At 47.1% G+C, this 7,755-nt stretch overlaps 1 protein-coding gene across 4 annotated transcripts in view; it reads right to left on the bottom strand.

The window, feature by feature from the left end:
* Window positions 1-7,755, bottom strand: part of PACSIN2 (protein kinase C and casein kinase substrate in neurons 2) — a 66,826-nt gene that overhangs the window by 23,776 nt on the left and 35,295 nt on the right. The gene's annotated exons all lie outside the window — the stretch shown is intronic.

Here is a 7,755-nt window from a genome sequence, read left to right as displayed (position 1 = left end):
AGCTAGAAGAGCTTTCAGAACAGTTTGTGTTCTGAGATCAACAGATTGATGCCTTCACTAAACACTCTTGCTCATCCCTTGGAGAACGAGACACAGAACACGTGAGGAGAGCAGCAAATGAGGGCAGAGCGCTTGCATCTCTGGGCTCACTCTGTCCCAGCCTGTCCTAGACTTCCAGCAGGGAGAGGATCGGGGTAAACTGAGAGTGGAATCATCCCACCTTTGACATGACTCTCCACTCTCCACAGGGTTCCAGCACATTCCGACTGTGCCGGGCACTGTCCTCCTCCACCCATGGCTGACTCATCTCAGCCACTGAAACCCCAAATTCAGACCAATTTCTTTGGACACCATCTGTGTGAGGGTCAGCTACACAGAGTAAAGACGAACAAGCGAAAGTGACCGCGTCTAAGTGCAGATGCAGTGTTCTCAACCCAGCAAGGGGCAAGGGGCAGCTGCTCCCCTGCGGGAGGGAAGATGCTGAAGCACATTCGGAAGCACAGATCACTGCAATGGAATGGCCTGTCCCCGCAATAGGACTCCACCCTCCTTTCCATCACCCTGTGTTTGATCACACAGCCAGATCCCAACTCTAACCACAGAGTCAGGATTCACAGCCTCAGCTTAGGGAGCAGGTGGGGTGGGCAGGCAGAATGCCCTACACTGCTACACCTGCAGGCGCAAGGCTTGGTTTGTTCTAGGTCAGTGATGGCAAACCTATGACAAGTATGTCAGAGGTAACACGCAAACTCATTTTTTTGGTTGATTTTTGTTAAATGGCATTTAAATATATAAAATAAATATCAAAAATATAAGTCTTTGTTTTACTATTGTTGCAAATATCAAAAAATTTCTATATGTGACACGGCACCAGAGTTAAGTTAGGGTTTTTCAAAATGCTGACACGCCGAGCTCAAAAGGCTCGCCATCACTGTTCTAGGTCCTTTACTCATATCACATCTAATCCTCATGATTCCGTGAGACAGTCTAGAGCAGCGGTTCTCAACCTGTGTGTCGCGACCCCTTGGGGGGTCGAACAACCCTTTCACAGGGGTCGCCTAAGACCATCAGAAAACACATAATTACATATTGTTTTTGTGATTAATCACTATGCTTTAATTATGTTCAATTTGTAACAATGAAAATACATCCTGCATATCAGATATTTACATTACGATTCATAACTGTAGCAAAATCACAGTTATGAAGTAGCAACGAAAATAATTTTATGGTTGGGGGTCACCACAACATGAGGAACTGTATCAAAGGGTCGCAGCATTAGGAAGGTTGAGAACCACTGGTCTAGAGCCACAATAAGGAATACAGGCTCTAGAGTCAGGCTTCCTGGGCTCCAATCCTAAATCCATTACTCACTGTCTGGGCAACAGACGGCAAGTTATCTGACCTCTCTATGCCTCAAAGGCTTTATCTGTAAAAGACAGACAATAAGTAATTGCTGAGAGGGTCAGATGAGGTAATACATACAAGGGCTTAGATCAGCCGTGAGCAAACTATGGCCCGCGGGCCGGATCCAGCCCGTGTGAAATGAATAAAACTAAAAAAAAAAAAAAAAAAAAGACCGTACCCTTTTATGTAATGATGTTTACTTTGAATTTATATTAGTTCACACAAACACTCCATCCATGCTTTTGTTCCGGCCTCCGGTCCAGTTTAAGAACCCATTGTGGCCCTCGAGACAAAAAGTTTGCCCACCCCTGGCTTAGAACAATACATGGCCCATAAGTAAGTGCTATGGACATAGTAAATAATCATGTGGTTATTAGACTAGAGGCCCGGTGCATGAATTTGTGCACAGGTGGGGTCCGGCCAACATGGGGGACGGGACACACACACACACACACACACACACACACACACACACGGGAGGTTGGCTAGCCGGCCGGCCCTGCCCCCTGGTCAAACTCCTGGTCGAAGGACAAGTTGCATATTAGCCTTTTATTGTATAGGATAGTAACTATTATTAGTATTGCTAGCATTACTTTGGTCTATACTTTACAGTTGAGAAAACTGATCCTTAGAGAAGTAACTTGCTCAAGGTTCGCCCAAGTAATGAATGGTAGAGACCAGCATTTGATACCAACTCTGCCTGTTTGCTAAGGTAACATCATGTCTCCAATTTAAAGAAGATCTATAACCTCAGATCTACTTGCTAGTTAAGAGGGCTTAATCTGGTGGAGCTTCCAAAGGTAAACACAGCACTGTATGCCCAATGAACTCAAAGACAGATTATGGTACTTCAAAGCCACAGCTATAATGCACGCAAGTATAACTAGGCAGTCGTATGGGTGCCACCCACACACTCGTCCTGACAGCACGCTGACTAAATCTGCTCCATCATCACAGGGGCAGTGTGTCATCAACCACAGGGCTACCACAAAAGCCTGACAGGCCACCTGCCTGGGCCATCATACCACCTTGTTTCGTAGCATCCCCTTTTCCACAGAATCCTGTGCTCTGAGTCAGGGCCTCCTCGAAGCACCCAGCCTGCCTTTGCAGCAGCAGAAAGTCGTCTACCCAGCACACCTGGTCTCTGCTCCAGGCTCCTCAGGGAACATCTGGGCGTTTGGCTCAGGCAAGTCTCAAAGTGGTCCAATCAAGCGGCTGGCTGGCTGCCGGGCCAGCTCCATGGAGCAGTTACAGGGAGGAAGGGCACCTGCTCTGGATGGAGAAAAGCTCAGAGGAACTCCTTTCTGCCTGGGTTCAGCCACGGTTTAGATCAGCCGTGGGCAAACTACGGCCCGCGGGCCGGATCCAGTCCGTTTGAAATGAATAAAACTAAACAAACAAACAAACAAACAAACAAAAATGACCATACCCTTTTATGTAATGATGTTTACTTTGAATTTATATTAGTTCACACAAACACTCCATCCATGCTTTTGTTCCGGCCCTCCGGTCCAGTTTAAGAAACCATTGTGGCCCTTGAGTCAGAAAGTTTGCCCACCCCTGGTTTAGATACTAATGGAAGATCAGTTCTGCACAAGATTTATTAATAGGAGAATATAATTTTTAAAACTGTATATCATCAGTCAACAGTGGCCTGAACGAAAAGTGTACTGTCAGTCACCAGTGACTCACATGGTGCTTAATGTGTTAAGCATCCTTTGAAGCACAATGTTACCTATATTCAACAATCTCATATTTTTCATTAACAGTCCCATGAGGTAGATATTTTTATTTCCTTTCCACAGATGAGAAACTAAAGATCAAGTAACTTGCTTAAGATTATAAGTGGTGAGATCAAGAATCAAAACCAGGTTCTGTGATTCTAAAGTTCAAGTTTTTCCTATTATACTACATTGCAGATCTATATATATAAAAGCTCAGCAACTGGAATGGCGGAACAACCGGAACAACCAGTGGCTATGATGTGCACTGCGGCAGCCAACCAGCATGATCTGGCCCCTCTGATTGGCCCCCAACACCCTGATTGGGGGCAGGGCCAACTGCTGGCCCCCCACTGGCCTGGCCCAATGGGCCCCCATCGGGGCAGGCCAGCTGGACCCCACCTGTGCATGAATTCGTGCACCAGGCCTCTAGTAATTAAGTTCATAGGTATAATGAATAAAATGCTGTGAAAATATCAAGAGAGCAAGAATGAATCCTTTCATGAACAGGGCATGGGAAAGCTGGAGTGAGACTTACAGGGAGATGGGCTCAGTTAAAGTACACAAGAGAGGGGCCTCCTATCTGTAAGGGGAAGAGGGGATCGAGATGGGTCAAAGGGAGGCCAAGGAATCTCACCTGCCCCTGGAAATCCATGGTTGGTGATTTTACAAAAGTAAGAGAATCAGCTGTCAGCCTTCAGGGCTCAAACAAAAAATGTCCCCCATAATGTATAGTTAGACCTGTTCATTTATGGCCAGGATGTGACTGACACCACTGACCCAATATGGCACAATGATCACCCACTATTCCTGGGCCCCTAAGACCTGAGTCACACCAGCCATAGTTGGGTTCAGGAAGGGACTGGAAGAAAGAACCCATAAAACATCATGCGACTCAGTGACACAATGGTCTTGTGTCAACAAAAATTGGAAAGAGAGGAAGACGTGCCACTATCAGCTGCACTTGGTGAGCCTCATTCATTCAAGATCTAAGTTTCAAAAACTGAGATAGTGCTGGGAATACAGATAGACCATGGGCTAGACCTCAAATTCTTTCGAATAAAACTGAAAAACAATGAAACTGGACTAGATTAGTGGGAATCAGGAAGTCCCAAATGTTCGCTTTGTCAAATACAAACAGAAAAAATATTCTTTGCCCTTTTAATACCGTACACAAAAGGAAATTGATGTGAAAATGCTTGATGACAATCAAAATAAGACCTCAGAATGCCTGCTCTACATAAGGCAAGAAAAATGGCAATATCCAATGTTAAGGGGTCTTAATGTACTAAATTGGGCATTTTTTAAAAAATGTATTTGTAACCTAGAAAGTTGTAATCTAAAAAAACCTATTTTTCCATAGAGAACTCAAAGAGAGTTTGGCAGAGAAAGGAAGGACAGGAAGAAGGATGGATTATCCATGGTCCTATCACGGGAAGACAACACAATGTATTTTCCTTCCTCACAGCTGTTTTCAGACATCATCTATTCCCTCCTTAAAGTAGGGGGTGGGGTGAGGTGGACACGTGTGACCTGGGGGCCTAGAGCTGCAGAAAAATAACTCTCAGGTAAGAGGAGAGGGCATAGGACACAGCCTACAAAGAAAAATTAACTTCTTGGGCAAAGCCCCTGAAGTCCAAACACTGGCACTCTGTTCTCATATATGGGCACTCACTTGAGTGTGGTAACCGAGTGGGAACCAGCTGCAGACCAGGCCACACCCAGGAGCCATGCTCAACCCCACAGAGAAACCAAGAAGGTTCTTGGCCAAAGTTGTCCGTGTTTGTGTCAAATCAAGAATGCCTGCTTCAACCACACATGGTTCTGCTGTTCCACCTGGGAGCTCAGGGTGGGAATAAAGCAACATCAAAGCAGCCCCTAGGTACCAAGCATCTCTTAACATCAATAGGTGGTCTAGGTGAGCTTTAAATATATTATTTTTGTTCCTTAAAACCCTGTAAAAATGTATTATTGTCCCCATTTTACAGGGAGGTAACTGAGTGCAATGATTCAAATTAAAAATAATAAAAATAAATTCAAATTAAAAATAATTAAAAACAATAAAAGCATAATATGCTAATTAGACTAAACATCTTTCCGAATGACCTTCCGGACAAAGCCAGGGCTGCGAGGGAAGCCCAGGTCCCAGGTGCCAGCAGCCAGGGGAAGGAAGGCCTGTTCTTGCACAGATTTCGTGCATCGGGCCTCTAGTAAATGCTAAGCTGGGATTCCACCCAGGCGTCTGGCTCCATGCTGCCGACTCCAGCAGGACACTGCATGACCAGCCCTGTCATTCCCAGACCTGGGAACCCTGCTTGGCTGGGAGGCTGCTCCCTCAGGGAAGGTAATATTACTGTCCAAATATCCCCAAAGGCCCTGGGCCTGTCAGGGAATATTACTCGGAATTTTTTTCATGCAGAAATGTAAATCTGGCTTTAGCACCCACTGATAAAGTTGAGGAAACCAAGACTTCTGAGGGGGCAACAAGAGAGACCCTTCGGCCCATTCCTTCAAAAGGAGATCTGACCGGGTAAACTTCCTGGTCCTGCTTCCCTCGCTCTGCTAGGGTCTGAGCCAAACCTGCCCCTCACCAAGGCTGTGCCATGCTGTGAAACTCTGGTGTGTACTGCCAAATGGTACTGAGTGTTCCTGAGATGTACTTATCAAAGCCAAACCCATAAATGTGCATTTAATAATTAACTAGGTACTTCTCCACGGGCGGTGACATTCCTGGGAAGACAGTGTGGCATCTGGGCTCCACCCCTGTGGACTCAGTCAGCCATCCTGAGAGCCTGTCCTCTGAAAGGCAAGGTCATCACCAGCGGCTCCTTCCCTCCTGAGCTAGGAATGGCTCAGGAAAGATAAGGGACAGGTGAGCCAGAACTGCTCTTTCCAAGGACAGGACAGGCTGCCACTTCAGTGTATTTCAGCCTGTCCACTACCCAGTAGGTGACTGGTTGCTTCTTTCTTTCTTTTTTAAAATATATTTTATTGATTTTTTACAGAAAGGGAGGGAGAGGGATAGAGAGTTAGAAACATCGATGAGAGAGAAGCATCGATCAGCTGCCTCCTGCACACTCCCTACTGGGGATGTGCCCGCAACCAAGGTACATGCCCTTGACCGGAACCGAACCTGGGACCCTTCAGTCTGCTGGCTGACGCTCTATCCACTGAGCCAAACCGGTTAGGGCTGGTTGTTTCTTCCGAGAGAAACTGAAACCCAATACTCAAATATAATGCTGAGTGAGCTCTATGAACTCTGAACAAATGCTGCACATAAGTGAATGCTCCTGTGGGAGGTCCTGCGCATGCTTAGACCCTTGGAGACCTTAAATTCCGTTGCTCGTGGGACAGGGACTATGTGCTTCCGTCTGAACCTTGTCTGCCCATCAGAGGCTGCAGAAGCAGCAAGCTTGACAGCAAGACAATCAAAGTACAAAGATGTACACATCATCACCTCGCCTCCCACTCCTGGAAACACACCGGCGCTCCTCCACGTGATCCTGGCACACGGCAGGCCCTCCATCAGTGTCTGCTGAATACATGTTCTAAGAGGAGACACGTGTCCAGCTCTCTGGATTCCATTGACTTCTGCACTGACGTATCTAAACACTGGTGAGTCAGAGCCACTCCTAACATGATTCGCTGAGTCTCAGAGGCTAACAGAGGTGGCCGAGGGTGCCCTTGGCCCAGGCTGGGAGCCGCACCACCTCCTTCCTCCCCGCTGAGCCTGATAACAGGTATCCGGTAAACAAAAGGTACAAGTTACATAAGTACATCTAGCTCCCTCTGGATGCCCTTAATTTGTTCCAAAAAAGGAAAACAACAGAACAGGCTGTTGGGCCAAGAGGCTATTACTATAAAGCAAGGACATTCTGAGCGAAGGCGCCATTGCTCGTGTCCCCAGTCAGCCTCCGGAGAAAGCCCTCTCTAGTCCTCTGTCACCGCAGAGGCAGCGCGTCGGGAAGGTGTCCTCGAAGCTGCCCCACACACAACGCTGCCCGGCTCTGCGCTGCCCTGCAGGACTCGGAGTGGGCACACACTCCACCCGTGGTTTGTTTCTTCAAATTCATTCTCCAGGGTGGAAAATTCCTTTATTTAATTTTTAACAAGTTGAAAGGCTTTTTTCTTTCAATTACAGTTGACATTCAATTTCATATTAATTTCAGGTGTACACCACAACGGTTAGACATTTATATAACTTACAAAATGATCCCTGAGAAGTCTAGTACCCACCTGGCATCACATAGTTATTATAATATTATTGACTATACTAGAAGCCTGGTGCACAAATTCGTGCACAGGTGGGATCTGGCTGGATTGCCCCAATGGGGGCCCATTGGACCAGACTGGCCGGGAGGAGGGGCTGTGGGTGGTTGGCCGGCCAGCCCCCCAATTAGGGTGGAGGGGAGGCCAATTGGAGCCCGGATCAGACTGGTTGGCTGCCGCAGTGCACGTCATAGCCACTGATCATTCTGGTTATTCTGCCATTCTGGTTACTAGGCTTTTATATATATACTAGGGGCCCGGTGCACGAAATTCGTGCACTGGGTGTGTGTGTGGTGGGGAGTGTCCCTCAGCCCAGCCTGCCCCCTCTCACATACTGGGAGCCCTCAGGCGTTGACCC

Source organism: Myotis davidii, unplaced genomic scaffold, assembly GCF_000327345.1.
Source record: "Myotis davidii unplaced genomic scaffold, ASM32734v1 scaffold428, whole genome shotgun sequence".
In the NCBI taxonomy this organism is placed as follows: Eukaryota; Metazoa; Chordata; class Mammalia; order Chiroptera; family Vespertilionidae; genus Myotis; species Myotis davidii.
This window is presented reverse-complemented; position numbering and strand designations above follow the sequence as displayed.